Raw genomic sequence first — 20,134 nt, 5'->3', positions numbered from 1 at the left:
TGTACCTCATGAATATTAGGGAGAAGCTGTGAAGTCCGCTGCCTACCTTATTAATCGTACTCCTTCTCGGGTGATTGAATTTCAAAATCCTCAACAGAAACTTCAGAAACTTCTTTCACTTCCGTCGTTACCCAACCTTGAGCCTCGCGTGTTTTGCTGCGTAGTTTATGTCCATATTCCCAAGTCTCAACGCAGCAAGCTTGATCCCCGTGCCCGTAAGTGTATTTTTGTTGGTTATGCTAAATTCCAAAAGGGTTATCGCTGTTATGATCCACTTACTGGCACTATACATGTCTCTCTTGATGTTGCATTTTGTGAATCCAAGCCTTATTATTCAGGGGGAGAGAGGTTGTGAAGGAAATCCTTGAGATTTATTTGCATTTGAAGAATTAGAAGCTTTGGAATCAAGATTTGGAGTTGGGAATTTTCCAACTGAAAACGAAACAGCAATTGGGGCAGTAGGAAACGAAACCGAAAATGAAAAAGAAAAAGAAAGAGACAAGGCTGCTGCTGCCGTGGGGCCCTCTACCTGTCAAAGAGACAAGGAAGCTGTCGTGGGGTCCACCTGTGGAAAAGAGAGTGAAAAAGAAAGAGATGAAGTTGCCGTGAGAAGAGAAGGTGGAAAAGAAGGAAATGATGATGCCTTGGGGTCCACCTGTGGAAAAGAAAGTGAAAAATAAAGAGATGAAGTTGCCGTGAGAAGAAAAAGTGGAAAGGAAAGAGATGATGATACCGTGGGGTCCTCCACCTGTGAAAATAGTAGGAAAGCTGTCATAGGACTAGTGGGCCCCCTACCTGCGAGAACAATAAAGAAGCTAACGATGCTTCACTGCGTCATCCTCTATTAGAGTTATTGCCCCCCTCTACACCATTAACTGAAGAATTCGCTACGAATGTTCCTCCTTAGGTACCTTTAATTACGAATAAATCATCTGGGGTAAATAATATTGAGCCTAGGAAGTCACAAAGGATTACCAAGAGTATTCCTAAGAAACAATTTGAACCAGACATCAAAACCAAAGCTAAGTATCCTATAACCAATTATATGTCTAACCATAGGTTGTTTGGGTCACATGCGCTTGTTGTTGATCAATTATCCACTATATCTAATCCTAGTAGTGTACAGGATGCTTTGGCGGACCCTAAGTGGACTCAAGCGATGAACAGTGGCGGAGCCAGGAATTTAGGCTTACTGGGGCACAAAAAAAAAAAAATATATATATATATATATATATATATAAATGAAAAAACATATAAAATCTTCAAATATAATTTCTATCTATTACAATAATAATTGTCCTCGACGAGATTTCATATTTTGAAATCGTTGCATGATAGTCTCATCATCTATACTAATAAAAATGTCTTTCTTAATATATGAAATTAAGCAATCATTCATGAACTCGTTGCCCATTCAACTGCGCAAACGAGTCTTCACAAAAGAAGCGACTACAACAATACTCTTCACAAAAGAATTGATTTAGAATCATTACTTGATGAGATATATATATATACATGTTAGTAATGTAATAAAGTATTTTTTTTAATTATTTTTCTATTGGACATAGAAATCTGTAAGTAACTAGGAAATAGAAATCATTAACCGTAACAAAGTTTAATTATATATTGATGTCAAACAGATTTTTTTTTTGTCATAAAGAGAAATCATTAAAGCCCAAAGGCAAAAGAGGGGCATTTCCTTCATTCTGCTCTCTACACAAAGAAAGCATCGAACTCAGAAACCAAAAAGAGGAAGAAGAGCATGATTCGGATAAAAAAAAGAAGGAAGAAAGAAAGAAGAGCATGATTCGGATAAAAAAAACAATCCCATCAAAGCCCATCAAAAAACAAACAAAAAAAAAAACAGAAAGAAAGAAGAGCACGTGAAGATGGATAGAGATAAATCGAGAAAATAATATAAAAATACATAATATAAACCTCATATTAATATTATAGGAAAGTTCTACAATGTGTTAACGTATGACATGCATACAATTGCCTTAAAAGTTGTAAAATGAGTCCTCAAAATAGTAATATTAGTCCTCAAAGTGGTAACATGAGTTCTTAAAGTGGTAAAAATAGTTGATGTATGAGAAATGTTAACATACCATAGCTTTACCCAATATTATATATATACATATTAATTTTTTCTGAAAAGTTGAGTGGGGCACGAGACCCACTGGGCCCCTACCTCCCTCCGCCCCTGTCATCCAAGTCATATTCCTATTTACTTCAAAAGGGTCACAGCCCTTGTGGCAGTAGTGGAGTGGAAAGACTATCATAACATGTGCTATAAATTTACATATCAGCCGAAAATTCTTCCATGCTCCGAGCTTGCCATGCTTGGGCATGTCAGTTTATTCTGGACGGTTGGATATGAAGTTTAAAATCTAATGGTTGAAAATGTCAACCGGGTGACCTGCTCTTCTATTCTCTTTGGTTGAAAAATAACTGTGCTTTAAATAGTTGAACTTGTTAGTAAAAAATCAAAAGATTTGGGAATCACGTTGTCACAGCTCATCCTAAAACGAGAACTCATGCAGTAACTGGACATTCTTCATTGCCAATGGGTAGCCATGTATATCCCGACGAATGAAACGACATCATTCTCGTCTGCCTCCTCCAAATTTATTTTAGGCTATTTCAATTCCATAGTGGGTTCAACTCCAATTTGTTGACATCGGCGAAACTCTTTCTCAAATCCCCAATTTTTGTGTCTACTCGCAGCAGCAGCTAGCCTAGTGAGTTCTTCTTAACTTCTATAAATTTCAACTCTCTAGTTCTACGACTCTCGATCTACGTCAATTTTCTGCTCTACATTTTACAAATCTCATCTAATTTTTCCGCTTGTTACAACTTTGTCGGTTTTGTGTGATTGCTAAAGAGTAGATCTTTTAGATCAGCATTGCAAATGATTTACAATTTTGTGGGTTTTGTGTGATTGTTGCTAAATGGGTATGCTTTAAATTTATATATGCATGGAATTTGTTTGAGTTTCTTGAGGAGATGGAGAGTGTAAAATTACAATCTGAATATACATGAATTGCTATTAGACCCTAGAATTGAAACTGAAAATTGAAAATTTTCCGGTAACGAAAGTGTTAAAAGTTGAAAGTTTTGCTAAATGAGTTCGTTTGTGACAATAGGTTATTTAATAAAAGACAACATGAACTTAGAGCACACTAGTTCCAGAGACGGAAGATTGAACATGGAGGAATCACTGGTCCAGGAGACGGTGGAGCCAAATGAGGAAGTTGATGATAGTAACAGTAATATAAATGCCACAATAGAGGGTGTGAGTTCGAGTTCTTTACCTGAAGGGGAAAATTTGAAGGAATTAACTGCTGATGACGTAGTAGGAAGAGAGTTTCCAATTGTGGAGGATGCTAAAAGATGGTATAGGATGTATGGGACTGCCATTGGTTTTGGTGCGCAAAACCAGAGAGTGACAAGGGGGATTGGAGGGAGGGTTACCCGGTGAAGAATGGTTTGTTGTAAAGAAGGAAAAAGAGATGCAAAGTGGTTGGAGAAAGAGGACCGTGTTCGTTAACGAGACTAGAGAGAATTGGCTAGCAGCATGTTGTTTCCACTATAACAAAGATTCTGGCACATATTTTGTCACTAAATTCAAGACTGAACACAGTCATGAATTAACAAAGCCAAAGGAGACTCACTTCATTCGATCAAATCGATGTGTCAGCAAAGCAGATTTGGCTCATGTTAATGCAATGCGGAGTTGTTCAATAAGCACCTCCCGCACGGAGGACTACATTGTCAACACTAGTGGTGGATTTGAGTTTGTTGGATATACTTCCAAGGATATGTTCAATAAGATGGATGTTGATCGAAGAGCAAAGCTTATTGATGGGGATGCACAGGCTGCAATTGCCTATATGAATGTGAAGGCCATAGAAGATCCTGGGTTTAGGTGCAAGTTCAATGTTGATGTTGATGGGAGACTTGCAAATCTGTTCTGGAGAGACTCAACTTCCTTATATGATTTCACATGTTTTGGGGATATATTGATATTCGATAGACCCCTTGCTGTGTTTGTGGGCACCAACAACCACTGTACAACTATTGTGTTTGCGTGCGCAATTCTGGTTGATGAAATAGTGGAGACCTACACATGGGTCTTGGAAACATTCTTGGAAGCAATGAAGGACAAGAAGCCTACGATTGTTTTGACAAAAGGAGACAAGGCAATGAGCAAAGCAATTGTAGAAGTTTTCCCCTAAGCAAAGCACTGTATATGCTCCTGGCATGTTGGTAAAAACATGGCTGAAAAAATTAAAGATGAGGACCGCAGAAAAGAGTTCAGAGAGTGTATGTATAACTCATGGTCAACAGTCGAGTGGGAATAAGCTTGGCGGAACATGGTACAAAAATTTGAGGAGGCAGAAGCATCTGAAGGAGTTGAAAATTGGCTTCAGATGATGTATCAAGAAAGGGAACATTGGGTAGAAGCTTTTTCCACTGGGCATTTCTTTGGTGGTATGACAAGTACCCAAAGATGTGAAGGAATGAATAAAAACTTAAAGTTTGGAATAGGGAGGTACTCAAAGATGTTTGAGATTCTACCTCGGATTGGCAGAACAATAAGTCGGATGAGGAATGACGTCATAAAGAATGATTATAATTGCAGGAACTCAAAGCCGGTCCTCACCACTCAGGCACTCACATGCAAGCATTGGAGGATAAGCTTGCTAAGAAGCTGACCCATGACATGTATTTGGTGGCTAGAATTCAGATTAAGCGTGAGAAAAATTATTTTGTGACAAATATGATCTCATTTTCTAGTTCAAGTGTGTTCTATGTGATGAAGTATAAACAACCGCATTTGGTATGGAATGTGGAAGTCAAGATGAGGCAAGGAGATCCTCACTATATCTGCTCCTGCATGTTATTTGAGTCTGATGGGATTCCTTGCTCTCATATTTTTTGTGTGATGAAATACAAGCAGATTGAGGTCTTACCAGACTCGTTAATCCATGAGCGATGGACCAAGAGTGCTAGAGATAAACATAAGGATGCAGCACCGCTGAACCAAGGTTCAGATAAAACCATGCAGATTGGAAGGTGTGCGGCTTTGCACTCAATTTGCAATAGTATATCTTATGATGGGTCGCTGACTAGAGAAGAGTTCAAAGTCATTATGAATGAACTCACTAGAGTGAAACTAATGGCCGAGAAGTACAGGGTTCAACACTCTGAAACAAGCTTGCACATCAATAGTCAAAATCATGAAAATGTATTAAGAGACCCAGTAATCCACACGTCCAAGAAAGCAAAGCATGGGGAAGAGAACCATAATGCCGAGAAGGAACCTACGAGAATCGAAAGGCACCGTTCTTATTGCAAAGGAGGGGGCATAACTCTAGAACATGTGACAAGAAGGCAGCTGACTTGGTTGCTGAAAATGCTACAGTAGCACAGGCCCTTTCATAATCCCCCACCGCATGCCGTACTTATGACTTTATTTTTTAGGAATAGTGGTGAAGTAGTGTTGGAAATGATCGAGTTTCTTTCTGTTTATCTTTTGTTGCAGGTTTATAATGCAGCAACAGCAATCTTTTGCACGAAGTGATGGTGTATTTTCTTGGGATGCAACTTCTCCTTCCCCCGTCCTCTAGCCACTACTGTTGGGGCCAATTCTTCCATCTCAAGTCTCTTCTGAATGAATCAATTGGTTTAGTAAGTTCTTTTAGCTCGTTTCTATGTTATTCCTACAGATCTGTTGATATCAAAACCAATTAGTTGGTAACGCACTACAATATTGTAAATTAGTTTTTGTTAAATGAAATTAACTTTTTATTGTTCATTCTTTATCTATTTAATTGTTACAGTACTTGATCCTTTAATAATTGATCATGTCCGGATTAGTTATTGATATGTTATGTGCTAGATTTAGTTGTTAATATGCATGGATGACATTAAGGTTTCTCTCTGGTCAGTGGCTACAGGCCAAGACCTCTTTGTTGGGTTACATTGACTCATAGTTTTCAAGTACGAAGTATATTCCTTGATTATGATAGTGAAAGCATCATTATATCTTACTTAGTACCGGGAAATTGGATACCATTTTTTTTTTACAAGCCATGAATCTTGAATCTTTCTATTAGAAAGTGTTCCGAGTAATAGCAGCGTATGTTATTGAAGACATATGTCTGATTTGTGTTTTTAGGATGCTTCACTAATTCCAAAGCAAGTTTCACATGCTGATCAGCAAAGTTGAACTGGAAATTAGATGAGCGATTAAGATAACGTAGTACTAAAAAAAATTTCTTTAGATTTATTACAAAGTAACTTGTGTACTGAAAAAATTTTACATACCCCAAATCGCCAAGTAGAACCTCCATTTTGCATATGACGTATAACATATATCCCACAGTCACAAGTGTTGTCTTGTATCGAATTGAAGACTCCATTGATAAGAGTGAAGCGCCTGAACTCGAACCACTGGTCCAAATGCGCGAGTTCCATATGCATGATGTCGTTAGCAAAGACCCTATCAAGGTGGCTCAACTGATATCCACAAGTTACAAATATAGTCAATCAACAGATTAAAATCATTGTTCAACAGTAGTAATATCCAATAGGGCTAAAGTCTGTTTAGTCCCTGTACTATGCCTCTCTCATCGTTTCAGTCCCTGACATTCCAATTTAATCTGAAAAGTCCCTGAGGTCTCAATTTCCGTCTAATAGGTCCTTACCGCGGGAAATTAGGAATTGGCCTTGGGTGAAATGTCCAATATACCCCTCAGTTATTTCTTTTTTCTTTTTTTTCTTTTTTAATTTATTTTTTTTTCTTTTTTTCTTTTTCCTTTTTAATTTCTTTTTTTTCTTTTTTTTCTTTTTTCTTTTTCCTTTTTTATTTTTATTTTTTTCCTTTTTCCATTTTAATTTCTTTTTTTTTCTTTTTTCTTTTTCCTTTTTAATTTCTTTTTTTGCTTGTTTCTTTTTTCTTTTTCCTTTTTAATTTCTTTTTTTTCTTGTTTCTTTTTTCTTTTTCCTTTTTAATTTCTTTTTTTTTCTTTTTCCTTTTATTTTTATTTTTTTCCTTTTTCCATTTTAATTTCTTTTTTCCTTTTTTTATTTTTCTTTTTTCCTTTTTAATTTCTTTTTTCCTTTTTTTTTTTTCTTTTTTCTTTTTCCTTTTTAATGACCATCGTATTCTGCTGCATCAGTAGCGCCACGTCGGCGAACCAATCCAGATCGACCCGAAACCCCAATTCTTGTTCTCCACGCCAGCGGCCATTTTTCTTTTCCATCACTATTCTTCTTCTTCACTTCTGGTTTTTGTCAACTTGGCCATCAAAAACCACCATTTCAACCAAACTCAAAATCCAAATCACCATTTTGAGCAACACCCAAAAACTTCAGAATTTGAAAAAATGGTAGTTTTCAGTGAAAAGTTAAAAAATGGTAATTTTCAGTGAAAAGTTTCTAAATTGAGGCTTGATGTGGAGAGAGAAAGTGGGATTTGAGTGGGAGAGAGAGAAGTAGGCTGTGAAAACAAGAGGGGAGTGGTTTAGCGGCGAATTTCCGAACTGATTGGGAAACAGATGGGTTATGGAGTTTGATCGGAATGGGATTGGTGGGTTGAGGAAGTAGAAAGTAGGCAAAACGAAAAAGAAAAAAAGAAGAAATAGCAAAAAAGAAATTAAAAAGGAAAAATAAAAAAGGAAAAAAAGAAATTAAAAAGCAAAAAAGAAATGAAAAAGAAAAAGAAAAAAGGAAAAAAAGAAATTAAAAAGGAAAAAGAAAAAAGAAATTAAAATGGAAAAAGGAAAAAAATAAAAATAAAAAAAGGAAAAATGAAATTAAAAAGGAAAAAGAAAAAAGAAAAAAAGAAAAAAAATAAATTAAAAAGGAAAAAAAAGAAAAAAGAAATAACTGAGGGGTATATTGGACATTTCACCCAAGGTCAATTGCTAATTTCCCGCGGAAAGGACCTATTAGACGGAAATTGAGACCTCAGGGACTTTTCAGATTAAATTGGAATGTCAGGGACTGAAACGATGAGAGAGACATAGTACAGGGTCTAAACAGACTTTAGCCCTATCCAATAATATCCAATTCAGAGGCTTACAGCAGCCCTGGCGATGACACAATGACTCTCTGTGGACTCATCAGTGGGGAGGCTGTCGTACAACACAGCTTGCCTACTTCTGGTGTTTACAATTAGAAGAAACCAGTGATTGAAGTTTCCATCATGGAGGGGAATGAAGATCTGTCATGTCAAAATAGTTCACATATAACAAGCCATGTGTATAATCTCCAAACAACCATAGGTTAATATTGAACTACTCAAATACCTTGCTAGCCCCAATTGATGTCCCCTGAAATCGATCAAGGCGGCATGTTGATCTTGTGTACTCAACCTACTGGTCATAAGTCAAATTTCCCACATTGTTTTGTGCTAATTGCTATTCAGCATTGAAATAATAAGCAACTTAATTAATTGTTTCCGCTTTAAAAGCTGATGATTAGACATGAACTAGAGGGTCGTCCATGAATAATACTTACACCAAAATGGGTGGGAAAAAACCAAGAGAGAAAGTGTTTTTCGTACAAAATCAGCCATAACATTAATGACCTATATAGAAAAATAAAATTCTAGATTAGTCACAATCACAGATAATGTCAACATAGAAAAATATAAGGCAGCACTTACATCATCGAGTAGAGGGGTTTGTGGTTGCAAACATGCAATATCGCCTCGATTTATGAGAAACCCATCATGCCCAGCATCAAATATGGGGAAAAGAATGTATTACCTGGACTCATCAGCAGTTAGCTGACTAGCAGGGAAAAGGAAGTTCAGAATTTCCTCATCCATTGCAGAGATACCACTTGGTGCATGTAATCGGCCAACATCCGGGATCTTTGGCTTTTGCTTCTTGCACTTTGGATCAACATTAATGTTGCTTTGGGGAAATAGGACACACACAGGTGCCTGAGTTTTTGTGGGAGCCAAGTTATTCTTCATTGCGGTACCACAATTTCCAAGTGGGCTACGAGAACAATCAGACCGTTGACTCTCATTTCCCCCTTCTCCACGATTCAATCTCACCTGTGATTTCAAAGGTTAATTAGTCTTGCAGTGAAAGTGTCAATTAGTCTTGCACTGAAAATACTGATATCATGTCTTAAACTAAAATTACCAATACCCTAAACTAAAAGTAATAATATTTTGTGCACTGAAAGTAGGGTTTACAAAAGTTGTTGTGAAATGGATATGCATCTACACTAAAATTCTGTTCATGACCAGTACATTTTTCAAACAATAACTATTGTAATTTTCACTAAGTGAACTAAAAATACAATCATATGACAAATACTCTCCAGGTATCAGTATGCTTTTACATCCCAAAACCACAAAAGATTCAATATGTATTAAGTGTAATTCAATCAATTTTTTTTTCTTTTTCAAAAATCAGATAAAGAATGGCATTGAACCCTAGCACAGCCACACTACAAGCATAATGGAACCCATAAAGGAAAGAATAAGTGCATCGTACCTCTGGTCTATGAATAACTGGTGGTTGGGGAGGGTTTCCCATGCGTGTACCAACCACAATCAAAGAATCCAATTCAGAAGGGTCTCGGGACTTGATATCGTTTCCACCTTCAGATTCAATATTGATATGCACTACATTAGCGCCAACCTCCATTATGACCTTTTCGTTCATAACTTCATGTGCCTCTGGTTTGCTCATCAACTTAGCAGCGACTTCAGCAACAATATTAGGAATCATTTGCTCCTTCATTACTTCTATTTGCTTTTCAAACTTCTGTAAAGTTTCTCCAACCATATTTCCCACATCTGACTTCACAGCTTCAATCTTATTCACTACTTGTTTTTGCACATTTGGACCAACATCAATATCTTCGCCTCTTCTGGCAAAGATCTCATTGTAATAAAAAAATCAGTGAACAATTAAGCCCCCCATGGTTTACAACCCATTTAACCAACCGCTTTGTCTCCTTATTAGCCCATGCAACAATGGGTAGCACACACTTTTCAACATGATTCAACCTAGCTCTTAGACACCAACTCACAGTAGAATAATTGCAAAAACAGTAGAGATCCATCAACATAGGCTTCTTCTTTTTCTGGAAATCCTCAACACCTTCCATTAGTTGAAGGAAACATAAAGTAGACCAGTTTCTGTGGTATATGGTTGCCTGGTCAATAAGGGGCATTATTAACTTCTGAGCAACTTTTGATGATGCTGATGGGCACAAAACAGTGGCTAATGCATAAAGAGCAAAGCAAATTTTGAATGTATCATCAGCCTTCTCTGAGTCAATGATAATCTTCCTCAAATAATTGACACTCATCTCCTTCTCTTCCCCACACAATAATTTCCAGACCTCGGCACAACGTGCATCTTCAAGTTTTTCATTCAGTACTATCTCTTGCCCTCCATCCTTAATTCCCATCACATGCTCAAAGTCTGATTTACTTATCTGAAACATTCTTCCATGTATATTGATAGTGTGGTTGGCTACATCAATCCTTTCCACAAGTTGCTGACATAATGGCCTACTAAGCTCAGTGCATTGCAAATTGATTAAGGAACCAAATCCCATTTCACAAATGGAAGCAACTTTTTCACCTGATAGTGACTTCACTGTTTCCATGAAACCACTAGGCTAGGGTTGCAGTTTGTCAATATCATCAACTTCTCAAGGTCATAATCTAGCCCATTTTCCAACTTTGCTTTTCTTTTGGCATCAAGAGAGTCCCATAACACCTCAATACATTTCTTTAGCTGCTACAAAAAAAAAAAAACAAAAAAAAAACAAAAAAAAAGACGAGTATGATAAATCATTAAATCTATTCCATATGATCATTAAAGACAAGTAAAAACAAGCATCAAAGATATGAACTAAACATGCAGTCAAGTAAAAACTAGCATCAACGAAAATGAAACTACATATGCAGCAAAGGTTGCTCTCTTAATTAAGGTCTATCATTAATGTAAGGTCATACATAAATCACTTACCTACCTACTTTATTAAAAAAAAAAAAAAAAAAAAAAAAAAAAAAAGGACAAACTATAAAGTAATCTTTTGATGAATCTAAGAGCAAGTAGAAACTTTGAATTAAAAAGCTACGGTATTTACACATTAGTAATACATTAAGAGTGGCACCTGCTAATTGCTATCAATGGCAAGATACATCTAGGTAATAGACAAGACAATGTTAAGTCATATTACCATTCTGTGTCGAGGGGAGATCTTCTTCTCATTCTCAATCATCATAATTTCCTGTCAACATATCCCACAACTTGTGAGAATAACTGAAATGGATATATGAGGTTCTACAAAATGAATTAATCAATAATATTATCTCTACCAAAAAAGAAGATATTGTTTGCTTCACATAATTCCATTGCTTTGGGAAAAAGTGCAACATCTTTATGCTATTTGTTTTCTTTTCTACCATTTGGGATACTCTGCTATTGTTTTTTGTTTAGATTTTTTTTTCTGGGATAAGTTATACTGTGCTACTGTTATATCAAACTTACAAGTTACAAATTACTCCATTAAAGCCTATATGCAATGAGCTATCTCACATCTGACTTTTCTTTTGGTGAAAGAAAGAATCAATTGAACAAGGGGGGTGGGCAAAGCCCAGAATGCATCAATGCAAATAGAAACAGAAGCAACATGTACAAACTAACCACAACTCAAAGACCACCTAATCCCCTAAGCGGTAATATTTCTTTACACTATATTGCTTACTGTTGAGTCTCGAAGCCTTTACTCTCTTTTCTGCTGTTGGTTGCTGGAAAATCTGGCTTGAAATCAATGAGAGAACCTGTTGGGTATTCCCCCTGCTGCCACCTCCAAAACCTAGTTCTTTCTACCCATCAATCCCAACTTTTAACCTATAGCATTGGGCTTCTTGTGTGCTACATGACAAAGGGGAGGGTTTAATCTTGCAATGGGATTCATCCACGACTACATGACAAAGAGGATGCGGGGTAGATCCAAGGTTTCAAATTTTTCCGAAACTACCGAAATTTCCGTAATTTGAAAGTACCGAAACGAAATTTCCGTCAAGAGTTTCCCGAAATTTTTCAAAATTTTCCGTACATTTCTGCGAAATTCTTAATTTCTGAAATATCTACACACACAAAATATATTTAAAAATTCATACCGAAATTTTGTCCGAAATTTCTCCAAAATTTCTGTGAAATTTGTTTGTCATTGACAATGAAGTTATTTACTCATATTTTCATAGAGAAAATATGAAATTTTGATTTCTTTTTCCAATCAAGTTGAATACAACAAAAAACCTATTTGGTTTTATCTGCTACCAAAATTATTTCCAAAATTCATGTACTTGGGAGCAGTATTGTATGATACTAAAGGGTCTTTCTAAATGTACCCAGCAAATATCTAAATACACCCAGCAAAATGTTTACACCCAATTAATTTAAAAATTTTCTAACCACACCCAGCCAATTTTCCTATAATACCCCTATATTTAATTAACCAGCAAACTTATACGCCCAACAAATCTCTACACTCTAACGAAGAATACCAAACACCCAGCAGTTTTCCAATGAACAAATTGAAAATAAACTTCACAAAAGTGTCTGGCGATGAAAATCAGAGACACAAAAATGGAGCACAACACATGAAAATCATATCCCAAAAGCAGAGATGAAAAGAGAGAAAACTTACATGTATGAAGACATTCAGAAATAGCCGTGGGACTTGTGGCTTCTCTGAATAGCTCATTGCATTTGCGGCCTGTCATGCATGTCTTAAGTTCTGTTCTTCTCTCTTGTATCCTTCGATTTCCATGAATGAAGTTATTTCGACAAAAGAAAAGGAAAAAAACAAAAAAGAAATTCTCCCACTTAACTTTCACAACCAGGTTGCTGCTAGTCGTCATCATTATCGATCTTCTTCCAAAGCCCTCTAAGAACAGAGCACTATACTTTCATTCACGGAAGCGGTAAGCACATGGTGCATGTCACCAATTACAATCAAGAAACCCCATATGGGCTTCTTTATTTTTTGTCATTTGATGAAGAAAAAGACTGGGATTTGGGGGGGAGGGATTTTGGTTCTTGGTTCTTGTTCGACGTGGACAATGAGGCAGACTATAGGCTAGGGTTTGATGGCATTGACGGGCTTGAGCCGCTTAACTGCGCAAGTTTTTACGATGGTTGTTATTCCTAATTTCCACAGAAATCAAGAAAAACAAAAACAAAAAGGTTGTCTTTTTTCTGCGATGTCAAAGTGACTCAAATATGTTGGATTATGCAACGGGGATGATAAAGTACATAGTATATTGCAAAAGTCGGTCTGTATTTTGTATGAGTTTTGCTGGGTGTACGCGTTTGCTGGGTTTAACTAAAGAAAAGGGTATTACAAGAAACTAGTTAATATTTTATAAATTTGCTAGGTGTAAAAGAATTGCTAGGTATACTTAGATATTTGCTGGGTACATTTAGAAAGACCCATATTGAATTGAAGCAGTTCAACCATATGGATCGAACCACGTCGTAGTAACACTTATTCTTAATACTTTATATTGCTTTTGTGTTGTACTTATTCATTTTCATTCACGGGGTTTTGGTATTACGTCCCCCCTAGTTGTATTTTTCTAATTATTAGTGAAAAATGCATAATGGTCAAGCCTCCCACTGGGCTCCAGCCATAAATAAAAAATAAATAAAATCACATTCACATTATCAATATACAACACACTTATAATTACATAGAGATAAAAACACTAGTTTAGCAACCTACTACAGTACAGGTTAATTACTCATACATATTAAATATCACAATTATATTATAAATGTATAATTTTAGAGAAGCTACATTGTAAATAGGTTTAGGGTTAAATATTGTTTAGTCCTTGAACTTTCACCTAAAAAACACTTCAGTCCCTGATCTTTTAATTTCACACGTTTACTCCTTATACTCTCAAATTTTGGACCAATAGGTCTTTCCGTTAGTCTCTGTTTAAAAACTCCGTTAAGTAGCTAACGTGATAGTCCTTCCGCATCAAAATGTCCGTTATACCCTCACTTACTTTTTTTTTCTAATTTATTTTAAAAAAAAAAAAAAATTTGTATTTGTTTTATTTTTTTTTGTTTTTGTATCTCTTCTTCTTTCAACTCCATGAAATTTCCGTTCAAGGACTACTTCACCAGCATCAGCACTTCAACTCCGGCCAGGTCTTCTATTCCACACCAATCATTCCTCCAACAAATTGGACCTCAGGCCCTCCTCAAGCCTCAACCCGGCCTAAAGCTGCAAATCTTACCAGAAACATTTTAGAGCATCAAAACCAGAACAGAATCACACTTGTAATCACTAATAGCTTAAACACTCTAATAAGAACATTAACTAAAAGAATGAACTCCCAAGTTGCCAGTGCAAACATCATTCCAGCTCCAAGAAATAACAAGCAGTACGACACGATTTGAAGCTGAAAATTACAGTTCATCCTCTTGCTCAGAAAATCACTTCTTAAGACCAATACCATAACCCATCTAAGTCACCAACATCTGCGAAAAACACACTCCCAATTTTAGTTCAAATTTCCATTTGAACAGATAGAGACAGAGAGAGACCCGAAGAGTGGAGCGATGGTTAACAATTCACTTCTCTTCAGGTAACTTCAATTCTATTCTCTTCAAATTCAATCAAGATCTAAATCCCTCTGCTCCTTTTCTGATCTAATTCGTTTCTCCACAGTCAACAATTCACGATCAAGTCGTAATCCTTCCGACTCCGCCTGCAAGTTTTCTGCCCTTCGAAACCATGGCTTATCCGTCAAGGCAGCCGCCACAACCGGCGGTTCTTCCATCACTCCGGCCAAGCAGCCATGGCAAGTTCAGTGGTTAGGGTTTGGGATTTGGAGGATCTGAAGGAACTAGGTTTGAGGGTGGTGGAGACGAGTTTGATTTGATCTCCACCATTTTATACCCACTCTGATGGCAGCAATTTGATGAAAGAAGTTGAAGGTGATGTTCTCTCATGCGGCGGCAAGAATCGGAGCGAGTTGGAAGGGGAAAGAAAGCGATCTTGTGATGACCTGGATTTCTGTTATTTAATTTTGGTAATTAATAATGGGCCAGTTGTGCGAATAATTATTATTGTGCTTTATTCGTAGATTGTATGTGAAGTGGAATGGTTTTCGTACGTATAAATATTTGAATTTCACGGTTTAGGAGGTCGTGTGAAGTTTGACTTTTTATATGTTGGGATTCTCGGAAAACTTCCTTCACGAAAGTTGTAGAGCGCGTCGATACGAGTTCGTGGTTTTTCAACCCGACCGGAAAACGCAACTCCGACGTCGGCGGCGCTTCAACCTTGGCCTGGGGAGTTCGCAGCAGCCTCCTTGTGCGAGCTGTGGTGGTTGTTTGGAAGGATACACGTGAAAACTCGATCAACTCAGTTGGGATTACTGTTCACGGCTTGTGAGGTAGTTTTCGATCCCTTATGGTTGTTTTCTGACTTCGAGCTAGTTATGTGTTGGCACAAGCATGCTTAGATGAAGCTTTTTGATGTTGGGAGTTTTGTGAAATATTGAGTTTTGGTCGGCGGCGGTGCGCCTCCGTCTGTGGCGGCGTTCCGGCGGTGTTCCGTCCATGTATGAGACAGTTTCTGGTATTATATGTCTTCTACTCGTTGATACGAGCGTTTCGATATATAATATGCAAGTTTTGGAGTTCGAATGAATTTGTTATGATTTTTATCGTTTCATATCGATGAATTTATTCGATCCGTGAGGATTTGAGTATCCGATCGACTTGTGGTTTGGACACATCGATCATGGAAGTGTTCCGGTGACCTTGGGAGGTCTCGGATGTGGTTTTGCCTCGATTGGCGCCACTTTGGGGATTTTAGTCCAAAACAGGGGTTTCGGATTTAAATCAAATGTGAATCGTTACTAAGTGGATACCGTTGTGATTAGGTACTTGACGAAGTATTTGGACGGTTAATTGGCGGATTGACTGTTTTGTTCTTGGTTGAAGACGCAGCGGGAATTCAAGGTGAGTAAATCTCACAAGGATCTTTATGAACAGAAGTACCATTATTGTTTTGGCGTTAATTATTTAACTGCAAACTATAGTTGGTATTAGTAGGCATTCCTGAGCGAATGACTACGTATATATATATTTACGTGAAATATATATATTCATGTGGATGGTATTTGATGAATAATATGCATGATGATGCTTATATTATTGTTGAATATGATTTTTCATGGAAACAATATTGTGGAAAAAGATGTTTTCTATTGTTGAAATGTATTGATGTTTGATGTTACATTTTTGAGTCAAGCGTGACTCATTTAAATGTATTGGTCTTTGTACCAAGAGTTACAGATGGTGAGCAGGGATAAGGAAAGCCGAGATTAGATGTTAGTAACGTTTTAGGTCAGGTGTGACTTACTTAACGTTCGACTTTGAGACCGGACAGGGTCTGAAAGTCATAGGTCACAGATGGTGACAGGTTGCAGATGGCGACCTTGATGTTTGATTTCATGATCAGACGGGGTCTGAAATCATATGTCACAGATGGTGACAGGTCGCAGATGGTGACCAAGGCAGGAAGTTGGTAATCACGTCCTTGGTAGGACGAGTGATTACGATTTCAATAGAGCTCTAGTCTGTCTGTCATGATAGCTTATGGGAGTAACGGTCGAGGTTGCTTGAGACTCATAGGTATGCAGCTTAAAGGAGAGTTCTGATGGCATTCTTCTTTAATTGTCTAGATGAGACTTGAATTGCTACTTGATGGTTAAGTTAGCAAATAGGGCATGGTCATAGTGGTGACTCATGTTGTCCTTTCTATGGAAAGGATATGGAATGTTAGAAGGAAATCATGGTGGCATGTTCCTTAAGTAGATTGACGTGAGTTGTTGATTGATGTTCATGAGTTACTCATACGAGCTTGAAGAAGCTTACCGGGTTTGTTGTTTGGCAACCCCGGTGCACCATTCAATGGTGTAGGGGCTAATCCTGCAGGTCAGGAAAATCGTGGCTGAAGCTGAAGGAGCTTGTTGGCAGCAGAACGGGTAGGAAGCAATTTTTGTTGGCTTTGCCAATATATGACTTCCGCTATGAAGTAAGCTCTGAGGAGCATTTACGTTTTATTTTGTGATGACAATTTAAATTCGTAAATTTTTGTAATATATAACTCTGTGGAGCGAGTGTATATTAACTTGGATGGTTCAGTGTATCAGTAAGTACTTGTTTTAAGGGAAAGATGTTCCAGGTATTTGTATTGATGACTGAACATTCACGCATATATAATTATGGGATTATATATATCGATTTTTATTGTTGTTAAAAATCAGGGCGTGACAGATTGGTATCAGAGCGTAAGGTACATATTTGGTGACAGTCAATACTCCTCGAGTGATGGCCCGTCTGCAGCGGATCCCCATCGGATGCTCTTCGGTATTGATATAGTCATTGGGTATGTAGTGAGCGTTAGGATGTGAGTCGTCAGGGTAGTGTTGGCTCAGTGGATGAAGGTTAGGAGCTAGATGTAGCTTCTATGAGTTAAAGACTTTTGAGGAATGATGACCTTTAGTTTTAACTCAAGATTGACGTAGGGGATGGAATTGTATCCTCTGACGTAGTATCGTGGTTGATTGAGTCATAGCGTTGACTTATACTTGTGTTTGAGGGTTATACAGGTATTAACCACATGTTGCTATGCTCCTTAGGTGATGGATTCTCAAGGAGGCATAGCTAGGGGTCGAGGTAGACCCAGAGGCAGGGGTAGAGCCCGAGGTAGGGGCAGGATTCCTCCTCCTGTTGAAGAGGTATTCGATAATGACGTTGAGGCATCGAATGTTGAGCTGCCTGTTCCACCTGTTGTGGAGGCCGCAAATGTTGTAGATCCCATTCGTTTGTCAAAGTTGGCAAAGGAGATATCGAGGTTGGGAGGAGTCCCATTTCAGGGAGGTACGGATCACATGTTGGCAGATCAATGGATCGAGAACATGAAGACCTACTTCGAGATGGTCGTCTGCGACGACATTGAGAAGAGGAAGATTGCCACATTTATGCTCCAAGGCGATGCACGGGTGTGGTGGAACGGCACACAGAGGGTGATGGATGTGTCCACCATGACCTGGGACGGTTTTGTGGAACTGTTCAGGAGGAAGTACTTTCCGCCTTCTGTGAGGGAGCAATTGGAAAGGGATTTTGTCTCGTTAGTCCAAGGGACTAAGAGTGTGAGGGAGTATGAGGCTGAGTTCTCAAGGTTGTACCGCTTTGTAAGGCAGATGGATGCTGAGAGCTTAGCTATGAAGTTTCAGTGGGGACTGAATGCTTCAATCCGGCGCGATGTCGCTGTTCTGGAATTGAAGACGGTGGAACTCATTTTCGCTAAGGCTATGGCCATTGAGCAGGAGAACCTGACTTTCCAGGAACAGGAATCGGCTGAGAGGGATTTTCAAAGAAAGGGAAAGGCAATTGCGGGGAGCAGTAAAGCATCTGGAAATCGAAGTGGATTCTGGAAGAGACAGAGGACTAATCAGCAGGCGCCAGCTAGGGCTGCAGCTGCACCTGCTAGGGTTGCACCTAATAGGCCGGTGGTGAACCCGAAGTGTTTCAATTGCAATGAGATGGGCCATGTTGCTCGAGTTTGCACGAAACCTAAGAACTTGGCATGCTTCACATGTGGCCAGATGGGGCACTTCTCAAGGGATTGTACCCAGCAGGGTAGGGGACAAGGGAATCAGCAGAGGCAACTGCCTCAGGGGCAGGCTAGAGTGTTTGCTATTGGTCAGCAGAATGCCGGAGTGGAAGGTACCTTATCCTTATTTGATTTCTTTGCTAGGGTGTTATTTGATACGGGAGCGTCCCACTCTTTCATATCTAGTTCTGTGGTTGATATGTTAGGTTTGACTCCTAGGCCTCTTGCTAGACCCTTGTGTGTTATTTCCCCACTTGGTGTTTCCCTTGAGCTTGATATGTTTTGTGATGCATGTCCAATTGTGATTGGTGGTAAGGAGTTTACCGCGACCTTGATTGTGTTAGCAGATCATAAGTATGATGTCATTTTGGGTATTGATTGGCTGAGGCCAAATCATGCTATGATTGATTGCTTTGAAATGGTAGTGTCATTTCATATACCTGGACAGCCAGTGTTTCGTTATCGGTGTCTTAGGTCAGATACTGCTATGAGGGCAGGATTCTTAGCTCACGTGGAGTCAGTGAGTTGTGCTGCGGTTATGACAGAGATTTCTGTGGTTTCCGAGTACAGTGATGTATTTCAGGATATACCAGGGTTACCTCCAAGGAGGGTAGTGGACTTTGCTATCGATGTGATACCAGGTACTGCACCTGTATCTATGGCACCATTTCGGATGGCACCAGCTGAACTTAGAGAGTTGAAGGAGCAAATTGATGGTTTACTTGAGCAGGGGTTCATTAGACCTAGTACTTCTCCTTGGGGTGCACCTGTGGTGTTTGCGAAGAAGAAGGATGGTTCACTAAGGTTGTGTGTGGATTATCGGCAGTTGAACAAGGTGACGATTAAGAATAGGTACCCTTTACCTAGGATTGATGACTTGTTTGACCAGCTTAAGAAAGCTACTGTATTCTCGAAGATTGATTTGAGATCTGGATATCACCAGTTGAGGGTGAAGGACGAGGATATTCCTAAGACTGCTTTTAGGACCAGGTATGGACACTTTGAGTTTGTTGTCATGCCTTTTGGTCTAACCAATGCACCTGCTGCATTTATGGACTTGATGAACCGTATGTTCAGTCCGTACTTGGATAAGTTCGTGGTAGTGTTCGTGGATGATATTTTGGTTTATTCCAAGACGTTGGAAGATCATGATAGGCATCTGCGGATTGTACTACAGATTTTGAGAGAAAAGGAGTTGTTTGCGAAATTCGAGAAGTGCGAATTTTGGCAAAGAGAAGTTAAGTTCCTTGGTCATGTAGTTTCGAAGGATGGAGTCTCTGTGGATCCTTCTAAGGTGGAAGCAGTGATGAACTGGGGCCAACCCACTACAGTTACTGAGGTACGTAGTTTTCTGGGTTTGGCAGGTTATTATCGGAGATTCATTGAAGGATTTGCTAGTATTGCTTCAGCTTTGACCAAGTTGACCAGGAAG

The 20,134-nt window shown here is 38.4% G+C and overlaps 1 long non-coding RNA gene across 1 annotated transcript; it reads right to left on the bottom strand.

Moving 5' to 3' along the window:
* Positions 1-10,662: 10,662 nt before the first annotated feature.
* LOC133736219 (uncharacterized) lies at positions 10,663-11,898 on the bottom strand. The gene is made up of 3 exons (XR_009859461.1): positions 11,758-11,898; positions 11,230-11,280; positions 10,663-10,781 (listed from the first exon to the last, which is right to left on the bottom strand). It is a non-coding gene; the product is annotated as an uncharacterized LOC133736219 (long non-coding RNA).
* Positions 11,899-20,134: the final 8,236 nt, after the last annotated feature.

The sequence above is a fragment of the Rosa rugosa genome, chromosome 3, assembly GCF_958449725.1.
Source record: "Rosa rugosa chromosome 3, drRosRugo1.1, whole genome shotgun sequence".
Taxonomy (NCBI): Eukaryota; Viridiplantae; Streptophyta; class Magnoliopsida; order Rosales; family Rosaceae; genus Rosa; species Rosa rugosa.
Note: the sequence above shows the minus strand (reverse complement) of the source record. Positions and strands in the feature narration are given on the sequence as shown.